Below are 12,613 nucleotides of genomic sequence, written 5' to 3'. Positions count from 1 at the left end.
AACTCTACTTCAGTTATGTCCCATAATATGCTGTCTTGTGTTTAAGTCCTATATTCTTTTTACATTTTATGTACTGTTTGGAATCAAAGATGCATCTAAGTGTGGACTTGCTACAGCACATAGAGAATGTGCCAAATTTTTTGGATGAAAATAGACATCAATGATAGATACTATTTGAAGTCTTAAATTTTTCTTTTTCTCTTTTTTTTTTTTTTTTTTTGAGATGGAGTCTCACTGTCACCCAGGCTGGAATGCAGTGGTACAATCTCGACTCACTGCAACCTCCACTTCCTGGGTCCAAGTGATGCTCCTGCCTCAGCCTCCTGAGGAGGTGGGACTACAGACGTCCACCATCACGTCCGGCTTATTGTTTGTAGTTTTAGTAGAGACAGGGTTTCACCATCTTGGCCAGGCTGGTCTCGAACTCCTGACCTCAGGTGATCCGCCTGCTTAGGCTTCCCAAAGTGCTGGGATTACAGGCGTGAGTCACCGAACCCAGTCTGAAGTCTTAAGCTTTTAACTTCAGGTATTTGTTGCTATTGTGGGTGTCATTGTTCTATGGATATCTTTATTTTCAGTAGGAGAAAATTAGATGAATCAGGAAAATTTTAGAAAAGAAAGAGAAATACAGGAACCAGAGCAATGACTAATTTTATGAACCTATATAAAGTGGCAAAAGTAAAACATTATTTATACAAAAAAGATGAATTAATCTTCTTCTAATACATCATTTAATGACTACTACTACTTATACTTTATTCCTCAGCTTTTCAAAAAACATACTTTAGTAATTTGGTTATGCATTCATTTATTCAACATTTATTGAGCATTTCTGAATGCTAGGCACTGGAAATATAAATAAAATAGAATCTTCAACAATTCCTTCAAGAAACAAAGTGCTGATTATTATAACAGGCAGAACCAAAATAATATACAGTAGTATAAAGGAGGGAAGAAAAATAAATTATTCTTTTAGACTCCCTGGGTTCTAGCAACTAAGCTACCAAGTCCGTGATAATGTAAAGAATTATACAAATTAAAGGAGCTCTTGTTTTTATTCACTTTGTTTTTTTCATTGACTTTTAAGAGAGATGACATAAATCACAACTGTTACAATGATCTTTTAGACAATAGCAGAATGACTATTTGGGGGATGTATTGTCTTCTTCACTAATAACATTACTGTGTGTAGGTTTAAGACATATGATATGTGTCCCCACCAACATCTCATGTTGAATTGTAATCCCTAGTGTTATAAGCGGGGGCTGGTGGGACGTGATTGGATCATGGGGATGGATCCTTCATGAATGGTTTAGCATCGTGCTCTTGGTGCTGTTCTTGTGATAGAGTTCTCAGGTGATGTGGTTGTTTAAAAGTGTGTAGTACTTCCCACCTCTCTCTCTCACTCCTGCTCCTGTCATATGAAATGCCTCACTCCCCCTTTGCCTTCCACCATGATTGTAAGTTTCCTTGACTTTCCCAGAAGTCAAGCAGATGCCAGCATCATGCCCCCTGTTCAGTTTGTGGAATCGTGAGCAAATTAAACCTCTTTTTATAGTAACACATCTCGGGTATTTCTTTAGAGCTATGCAAGAACTGACTAATCCAGGATAAAATTCAAATTTAACACAATGTATACATATATTAAAACATCACGTTGTATACTGTAAATATATGCTATCTTTGTAAATCAAACCTTAATAAAGCACAGAAACAAACTTGAATTTGCAATATATCATAATCCAAAAAATCACACGCTAATATTTTCTACATTTCCCAGTCTTGTTATATTAAGAACCTCTGAAATGTAGCAGGCTATGCTAAACTTGGCAGAAAAATAACTCTAGTCATGTGTAAAGGGAAGTTGGAGAAAACTGAAAACATGAATTCAGAAAAATAAATGAGCTCAGTTTAGAGAAGTATTTACTAGAAGATAGAGAAGAAAGAGTAAGTTTAAGCAGGGAACAAAATCAAGTGTATCATATTTTTCCATGTTAATGGAATATGGGATAAATTCTCCCATTGGAAAAAGGGAGAAAACATGAAAATAAATAATTTATCAATACCAAATATTGAATAGATAAAAGCAGCCATCCCAGCATAATAGAAAATTCAAATTTTCCAAGTCACAATGAGTTTTCAAAACACAAGACACACACACACACACACACACACACACACACACAGGCTGCTATAAAAATGCATGCACAACACAAGGCATTTTAATATCCACCAAAGAGAAATACAAATATTAAGACAGATTTTATTTAATATCATTCTTCTAATTATAGATATAGTGAATTTCAATATAGTAACTGTGGTACTTAATTTTTTAATTCTCACTTTCTAGAGCTATTTATGTAATAAAAAATTTTTTTTCAAATGAGATGTATCATTTATTGTTCTGAGAGAGCTAAGATTATCTTGTTAATAAAAATTCAATAATTAAATTTAAAACTGACTACCTCTTGAGAATGAGTTATGTACATGTAAATTTTAATCTTAAATTTTCTCTACATCTTAGTAATTTGTACTATTGGCTTATAAATAAAAACAGAGCTTGAATTAAATAAATTTATTATAAAACATCCCTATCACAATATTAGAATGTATGTATTACTAACAAGATAGTTCTTTACATACCAGTTAAAAGCCTCAAATAATATCACATGTAATATGTTGCATTTCACTAACAACATTAACAAATACATTATTTATAAAACGAAAAGTCCCGAGGAAGAGAAGCCTAATTATGTTCTCAACATTATCACATCAAATTTTGTGAGTTTGAGAAAACTGACCTTGCCATATTAAAATAATCTTTTTTTTTTTTTTTTTTTTTTTTTTTTTTTTCTGAGATGGAGTCTTGCTTTGTTGCCCAGGCTGGAGTACAGTGTCACGATCTCGGCTCACTGCAAGCTCGGCATCCCGGGTTCATGTCATTCTCCTGCCTCAGCCTCCCGAGTAGCTGGGACTACAGAAACCCACCATCACGCCTAGCTAATTTTTTGTATTTTTAGTAGAGACAGGGTTTCACCGTGTTAGCCAGGAGAGTCTTCATCTCCTGATCTCATGATCTGCCCGCCTTGGCCTCCCAACGTGCTGGGATTACAGGTGTGAACCACTGCACCCGACTCTAAAATATTCTTAATTCACAAATTTCTTATAGTTAATAGTTTGGAAAAGCTACATATTTTGAAGCATTTGTACATGCCAGAATACCTGCCTGGAAATTCCCTTTCTCGGATATGGAGGTGTCATTTTTCTGTGGCCCTTTCCATAAACTTGCATGGTCCCCTGGGAGTCTTACAGGAAGCATTTAATTATCTGATATGGTTTGGCTGTGTCCCTACCCAAATACCATCGTGAATTGTAGCTTTCATAATTCCATAGGCCATGGGAAGGACCTGGTGAAAGGTAATTGATTCATGGGAGTGGGTCTTTCCCGTGCTGTTTTTGTGATAGTGATTAAGTCTCACGAGATCTGATGGTTTTATAAAGGGGAGTTTCCCTGCACACTCTCTTGCCTGCCACCGTGTAAGACGTGACTTTGCTCCTCCTTCACCTTTCACCATGATTTTGAGGCCTCCCCAGCCATGTGGAACTGTGAGTCAATTAAACCTCTGGTTTTTTAAATAAATTAACCAGTTTCAGGTATGTCTTTATTAGCAGCATGAGAACAGATTAATACATTATATAAATACAAAAAATTATTTTGACATTGTATCATAGTAACATGTTCTTTTAATATGCATTTTGAGCAATGAGCATTAATACTGTACAGAAATCCAGCTGGGCCAGACGGCCAGTTTCATTAGTGGAAGACCCAGGAGGGAGTGCTACACTGAGATATCTCAGGTGTTGCCTCTATCATTTAATTGGTGATGACTCAGTTGATGTAATATTATCCTTGTTCTTCCCCATGCACACAAATTCTTACCAGCCACTCTTGCACAGTAAATTCTAGGGGTACAATTCCTTTACGGGTACATTCAAAATAGTAAGGTTAAGCGTTAGAGCGGCCAAACTCCAATATAATTGGGCTTTTCTTAAATTTTGAAAGAAGGATGGGAATGACTTTGATATAGAAAAAGAATGGAATGCCTTTGCTTTTAGTTTAGTCTCGGCAGTCCTTCTTCTACATTTCACTCAGAAATGTAGACCCTAAGGAACCCCAATTGTGGAAAATTAATACAAGATTAACATGTAGGTTTTATATTCCATGTCAATTCTGATCACTTGATATTGGTTTTCAGAGGTCATTTTTGACATCATTAGGGGAAATTGTTTTAGTAATTCATAGTCTCCACAAGAGGGGAGGAAATTCTTATCCAGAGCTTAGTAATTAGAATGTATTTGTGAAAAACTGTTCTGTATACATTATATCAAAACACAATTTTTTTTTTCAAATTATTTTTCTTTAATTTCTCTCAAGAATATTTTGCAGTTTTTTAGCATACAGGCCGTGCACATGGGAAAGAAATATCTTGGATCCCCAGATTACTAAGCTAAAGGGAAAAGTCAAGCTGGAATCTTCTCAGGGCAAAACATGCCTTCCATTACATTCAAAGTCATCCCTCTGGGGTGACTTCGGACTTAGGTCATCAGGATTTCCTGACTGTGTCATGGGCATGCAACCTTAACCTTGGCAAAATAAACTTTCTAAATTAACTGAGACCTGTCTCAAATTTTCAGAGTTCACACACATCTTTTGTCATATTTACTTTCAAATGTTTCAATTTTAAAATTAATGTTGTTTTCATTTCAATTTCCAATTGTATGGTACTAGTTGATGGAAATACAATTGTTTTTTATATTGATCTTGCATCTTTTATCTGACTAATCTTACTTGGTTTCAGTTTTCATTTTTGTTTTTATAGATAGTATTGGGTTTTCTTTTTTTTTTTTTTTTTTATTATACTTTAAGTTCTAGGGTACATGTGCATAACGTGCAGGTTTGTTACATACGTATACTTATACCAGGTTGGTGTGCTGCACCCATCAACTCGTCAGCACCCATCAATTCATCATTTATATCATGTATAACTCCCCAATGCAATCCCTCCCTCCTCCCCCCTCCCCACTCCCCATGATAGGCCCCAGTGCGTGATGTTCCCCTTCCCGAGTCCAAGTGATCTCATTGTTCAGTTCCCACCTATGAGTGAGAACATGCGGTGTTTGGTTTTCTCTTCTTGTGATAGTTTGCTAAGAATGATGGTTTCCAGCTGCATCCATGTCCCTACAAAGGACGCAAACTCATCCTTTTTTATGGCTGCATAGTATTCCATGGTGTATATGTGCCACATTTTCTTAATCCAGTCTGTCACAGATGGACATTTGGGTTGATTCCAAGTCTTTGCTATTGTGAATAGTGCCGCAATAAACATACGTGTACATGTGTCTTTGTAGTAGAGTAATTTATAATCCTTTGGGTATATACCCAGTAGTGGGATGGCTGGGTCATATGGTACATCTAGTTCTAGATCCTTGAGGAATTGCCATACTGTTTTCCATAATGGTTGAACTAGTTTACAATCCCACCAACAGTGTAAAAGTGTTCCTATTTCTCCACATCCTCTCCAACACCTGTTGTTTCCTGACTTCTTAATGATTGCCATTCTAACTGGTGTGAGATGGTATCTCATTGTGGTTTTGATTTGCATTTCTCTGATGGCGAGTGATGATGAGCATTTTTTCATGTGTCTGGTGGCTGTATGAATATCTTCTTTTGAGAAATGTCTGTTCATATCCTTTCCCCACTTTTTGATGGGGTTGTTTGTTTTTTTCTCGTATATTTGTTTGAGTTCTTTGTAGATTCTGGATATTAGCCCTTTGTCAGATGAGTAGATTGAAAAAATTTTCTCCCATTCTGTAGGTTGCCTGTTCACTCTGATGGTAGTTTCTTTTGCTGTGCAGAAGCTCTTTAGTTTAATTAGATCCCATTTGTCAATTTTGGCTTTTGCTGCCGTTGCTTTTGGTGTTTTAAACATGAAGTCCTTGCCCATGCCTATGTCCTGAATGGTACTACCTAGATTTTCTTCTAGGGTTTTTATGGTATTAGGTCTAACATTTAAGTCTCTAATCCATCTTGAATTAATCTTCGTATAAGGGGTAAGGAAAGGATCCAGTTTCAGCTTTCTACTTATGGCTAGCCAATTTTCCCAGCACCATTTATTAAATAGGGAATCCTTTCCTCATTTCTTGTTTCTCTCAGGTTTGTCAAATATCAGATGGCTGTAGATATGTGGTATTATTTCTGAGGACTCTGTTCTGTTCCATTGGTCTATATCTCTGTTTTGGTACCAGTACCATGCTGTTTTGGTTACTGTAGCCTTGTAGTATAGTTTGAAGTCAGGTAGGGTGACGCCTCCAGCTTTGTCCTTTTGACTTAGGATTGTCTTGGCAATGCGGGCTCTTTTTTGGTTCCATATGAACTTTAAAGCAGTTTTTTCCAATTCTGTGAAGAAACTCTTTGGTAGCTTGATGGGGATGGCATTGAATCTATAAATAACCTTGGGGAGTATGGCCATTTTCACGATATTGATTCTTCCTATCCATGAGCATGGTATGTTCTTCCATTTGTTTGTGTCCTCTTTTGACAAACCCACAGCTAATATCATACTGAATGGGCAAAAACTGGAAAAATTCCCTTTGAAAACTGGCACAAGACAGGGATGCCCTCTCTCACCACTCCTATTCAACATAGTGTTGGAAGTTCTGGCTAGGGCAATCAGGCAAGAGAAAGAAGTCAAGGGTATCCAGTTAGGAAAAGAAGAAGTCAAATTGTCCCTGTTTGCAGATGACATGATTGTATATTTAGAAAACCCCATCGTCTCAGCCCAAAATCTCCTTAAGCTGATAAGAAACTTCAGCAAAGTCTCAGGATACAAAATTAATGTGCAAAAATCACAAGCATTCTTATACACCAGTAACAAACAAACAGAGACCCAAATCAGGAATGAACTTCCATTCACAATTGCTTCAAAGAGAATAAAATACCTAGGAATCCAGCTTACAAGGGATGTCAAGGACCTCTTCAAGGAGAACTACAAACCACTGCTCAGCAAAACACAATTTTTAATAGTGATGTTATCAATAAAATAATATTATATTTGTTTTTAAAAAATAAGTCATGTTTACCATACATCATGTCTCCTTCTTGTCTTTAATTTTAGCTATTTAAATAATAAATCTGAGGCTTAGGAACTTCTTTCCCTAAGTCTCATAAACATTTTGGGTGTAATAATTTTGTTTTCATATTTAATATTATCATTTAAAAACAGTAAAATATTTTATTACAAATATTTCCAAAATATAAAGGTAAATCTAAGTAAATATATAGGTAAATCTAAATAAATCTAAGTAAATATACAGGTAAATCTAAATAAATCTAAGTAAATATATAGGTAAATCTAAACAAAATATAAAGGTAAATCCTCTCTGAGGATTAGTGTTATAAAATATAGGATGTCGTTTCTTGAAATGATATTGTTATTATCTTTATTTTTTCCAAGATTCCAGGTCATAGTTATACTTTAGGAAGGTGATTTTAATACAATAACTTGTACCAGTCACTCTGGTTGAGAATTATTGGCCTGCTTGGACTTCAATATATTGGATAAAAGAAATAAATATTTAAGTGTATAATGTAACCCAAATAAAAAGAAATGAATTAGGTAGAGATAACCTGCTTTAACCAAATAAAGCAGCATAAAGAATATGATCTGACCAAATAAAGAATGTGGTCCACTTTCAGGCTATTTCCATGGTTTTCAACAGAATGTAATTTTTTAAAGTATTGAATATTTGTTTCTCTCCTATATATTACAAATAACAATTCTATCCTTTAGGGAAAGTTTTGAGTGCCAAATAATCACAAAGATCAGCCTTTCTTTCAGTCTCCCCAAAAATGCAGCAAAAGGAGGAGTAATGGAGAATGGTAAGTGCATTACTGTTTATACATGAATACACGTATAGACATGAAGTCTCGTCGATGGTTTCTTTGATGTGCAAACAAATTATGATAAATCTGTACATTTGATAAGTGAACTCAGTTTTTATCATGTTTCTTGCTTTTTCTTGCTTTCTTTTTGGCACAATTTTTTTAATTGACAAATAAAAATGTTATGTTTTTAAGGATACAAAATATCAGTTAGGAGGAATCAGTTCAAGAGCTCTATTATGCATCATGGTGACTATAGTTAATATTAGTATATTGTATATTTTAAAGTTGCTAGGAAAATAAATTTTAAGTGGTCTTTTGCACTGTTACTAAAACATTCTTATTTATACAAGAACCAGAGTAACATTTTTACTTGCTATACATATGACTTCTTGAAGACTGTCATTTACCATGTCTTATCAATTCTTTTGTTATCAGTTCCCTAGTGTTATGCATACTACCAAAAAGTACCTGGAAGGAAGTTGTAACCCCAAAATTCACTGGGTAGAAGTAGCTGGTATGAATTTGGGTGCACAAGGAAGGAGAGGGATAACGTTACATTGACTGAGTCAACACCTGGTGGATACGCTTCATTCAATGAATGTGTATTAAAAAAAAGGTAGCTGCAGAGGTAGCTTCAGCAGAGTTTTTAATCTTCTGGCACGTCATATATTTTGCTATTCATTGTTGCTATGGCATTGCTGTGACATTTTTGACTATAGACCATGTTAGAATTCCAATTTACTTCATCAATATGACAAAGGAAGACCTCTATACTTTGGTAAAAGCATTATGGATTCTATCCTTTTAATATTATATTTTTGGAAAATGCCATATTTAGAGTCCTAACTATAATTTGGCACAGGTAAGACATAAATTATGAAGGTTGGCAATCTTAATACAAGCATAATTTCTTATAGTCAGATAGAGAAATGAACATAAGGGAAACAAGCAATTTTGCAGCCATGTAAGAAATTGACGATTATCGTCGGAATACTTATTCCTATTACGACATTAAAGCAATAACTTTTATATGTCAGAAATTCTTTATGACTGTTTCAGTAAACATTTAGTAAGACTAGTATTCAGTATGTTGTTGTTGGTCAAATTTTTTTTCAAAAAAATTCTATTGTTCTCATTAGACTAAGTCTGTTGTCTTTATTCGTTTTGGATATCACCAGGGGAAAGAAAAAACAAAATCAAACCAGATATTGAAAAATTAACCATCACCATCTGATTTGACGTTGCCAAATTTATGTTATGCTTATGATTTACAGTTTTGTTGTCTCTTATGTGTAGCAAGAACTTATAGACACCTGTATGGCAATCTGAGCTTCAAAACCACAGAAATGTTTCTAATTTCCCTGCTCATATTTTGTAGTTGTTTCACCTATACATATCTTATCAGTAATAGATTTTCAAGCAATCTTCTATTATTTATTATTTCTGTAGTATTTTATTTAATTTTTATTAAAGGAATTCCCTTCTTATAGCCATCTATCATTGTTTTGTTTAATACCTAGTTAAATTGCATAATTTCAGTACTAAGTGACACTGATACACACAGGTTTGAGCATGAACCACAGCAAACTCTGGTAAGCAAACAATGCAAATGGCTTCAAGTCTAGTGCACTTCAGTGTTCAGAATTTTATAGAGGCAAGGAGACTTGGTTAATCTTGGTAGTTAACCGGAACTCAGTAAGCGAGTTTCTGCAATAATTCCCAAATTCTTCATAATTAAAATGTATTGTTCTGGTAATATGAAACTAGCAGAAGAAATTACCCAATCATTAACGATAAATGCTATTTCTTTTTATAACTATAAAAGGGAAGCATTTTCATAAGGGTCAAAGATTACATGTGTTTAATGAATATCAAATAGTCTGTAGACAATGTATTTGAGAAGTATGGCATATTTGTGAAATTCCTATGTTAAAAATGATAGAAATAGCATACTCATTCAAGCCTAAAAAAGACTTTTATTTTATATATAAATCATGCAAATTACTATTTTAGTAACTCTAAACGTGACCTTGATAACAAACAAGAATTATCTAACCTCACATGATGCACTGAAATATGAGGTAAAAAGAAATACAACAATAAGATGTGGACACATGATAGTACCAATAGTATAATTAAGAAGTTATCATATTGACTCACTGTTTTGCATTCCAAAGATTTTTTTTTTTTTTTTTGCCACTAGAAGAGCTTCTAAAAGTAGCAAATACATTTTAACATTCTACCACATATATTACAAGATTGTCAAAGCTGACCTAATATTCATTACTGTGAAATGTTCTCTGAGTCCTTTTGAGGAGTCATAAATTTCTTACAAACTACTTAGTGCTGAAATGCAAGATAAAATCTCAAAGGAAAACAATGTAAGATTAGTAAAAAGCATCTGACAAGGTTGTCTCTGACTTTGTCTGAAAGAGATGAGGGCATTATTAAATAAAAGTCTATTCGAGTTCTGCTCAGACAGTTAATAAATAAATTTGATTTTTGCTTAATTTATTTGGGTAGAATTTAGTTTATTTTTACAAAAGAATTTAAAATATTTGTGTTCTTCTCTGTCAAAAAATGGTTTTGGGGAACTTAGTATTAATTTTATATATGTCATCAAGATTATTGCTAGATTTTTGCCTTTCATGAAAAATACCTGTGAGACAAAACATATAACAAAGAAGTGTCCTCTCACTTTTCTTAAAGTTGTAATTTTAGTAAGATTTAAATCTAATATTTTCAACTCACTTCATATGATACTCATATATTTTTGTATCAAAATATAGATTTTTGATACATTTTACCATTGATTTTTTTTTGTATGAATTAGTCAGAAAAAGGAACATGTTAGTTTCATAAAATCAACATGACCTCCCAACTGAAAAATAAGTAAAAAGGCATTTATTCTCATCATAGTCTTAACTGTCTACTTCTTAAATCACCTCATACCATATAATCCCTGTCTCAGCCTTCTGAGTAGCTGGGATTATATGCATCCGTCACTATGCTTGGCTAATTTTTTGTATTTTTAGTAGAGGCAGGGTTTCAGTATGTTGGCCAGATTGGTCTTGAATGCCTGACCTTGTGATCCACCCACCTCAGCCTTCCAAAGTGCTGGGATTACAGGCTTGAGCCACTGCGCCCAGTCTAAAATGCCTCATTTCTTCTCTAAAAACTGGGAAACATGTTTTAATTATGTTCAAACAAATGACACGATTGGCCTATTGTCAGAATCATGGACTGGACATCTTTTTCCAAAATGGCATATTATTCCTAGAGTGATAAAGAGGTATTTGTGTCAACCTGAGTAGAATTATATGCATGAACCATGTAAAAGTGATTTGTCCTCACTGAATATGAATGCCAATATTTTGGGTCACTTGGGGATTCAGATGGCTGGTAGATGAAATGATACCTGAGCTGCTTCCTCTTTTCCTTTCAAATATACATAAAAATACACAAAATAATAAATGTTTGAAGCAGAACCAGAAGCTAAGTCATTCCATTTTATGCATTACCTGTTTCTTTGTAGATCCTGGATTTCCATGGAAAACATGATAGTATATTGTTTCTACTCCTATGGTGTGTCCATACCAGTGAGAAATGAGTACACAAACAGCAGTAAAGACCTTTAATAAAATGAGAAGTGGTGCTCCCAAATTTAATTCTATAAAATAAGCATTGTGTTATATCAAAATTAATGGTTGAAACTGCCTCAAAATGCACAAAGTTAAAGACAGTGACGAGTCATTTCTTTCTGCTGTAGCCATTCAAGTCAAGTGGATTAGCCACTACATCTATAATCTTGGTAATGGAAAATAACAAAATCAAATATTTGAGAAGAATATTTGCACAAATTTCCCTTATCCTCCTCTCGCTCTCCTTCTCTTACAGTAACTTACATATGACAAGACAACATTTTGTAGAATTCTATGACAGAATTGATAGCAAGCATCCTACTAGCTACAGAACTCTAATGCATTTAAATCGTAAGCATTATTTCTAAGGATACCTGCAATAACCTTTTTAGGATGCTATCCATTTCTATGTTAAGGTGAGATTCTTCTCTAAACTATTTTAGCCAGTCCTCATAGTTGGATATCTATAATGTCACCAAAAGGAGCTCATTTTTAACAGCCATTAAGCTGATTAAGAAAACACAGATTCCACTAATGAAATATCTTATGAAGTCTCTTAACTATACTCAAGTTAAGGACAGAAACGATTCTTGTAGCAGTGAGTCCGAAGTGTGGTCTTTCAAAATAGTTCTAGCTGACCAATTCCCATGTATGGATTCCTGATTAGGTCAGATGATAGTTTCCACAATGTAGCTTAACTAATGAATTTATGCGTATCAATTACAGTCTAAGATAATGGAGGTAGTTTAAAATAAAATCCAGATATTTTAATGAATATATTTTTGGTTTTAGCTGTGGTGGATGAAATTTCTTATTTTTCCCAATTGAATTCAATCTCCTTCACTCTCCCCTCTCCATTTTCAACAATGGAAGAGTGATTAAAGAAGCCACATCATAACTAGCATCTTAGCTTCACCAGTTGTCCTATTTTTCTTTCAGATAGAACTTCATGATCTTTTACAGAGCTTTCTGCCATTGACTCCTGTTGTTTCTGTTAGTCTTCCCAACTTCCAATTCATTAATTATT

Source organism: Rhinopithecus roxellana, chromosome 2, assembly GCF_007565055.1.
Source record: "Rhinopithecus roxellana isolate Shanxi Qingling chromosome 2, ASM756505v1, whole genome shotgun sequence".
Classification (NCBI taxonomy): domain Eukaryota; kingdom Metazoa; phylum Chordata; class Mammalia; order Primates; family Cercopithecidae; genus Rhinopithecus; species Rhinopithecus roxellana.
The sequence above is the reverse complement of the archived record's forward strand: the minus strand, read 5'-3'. Positions refer to the sequence as shown.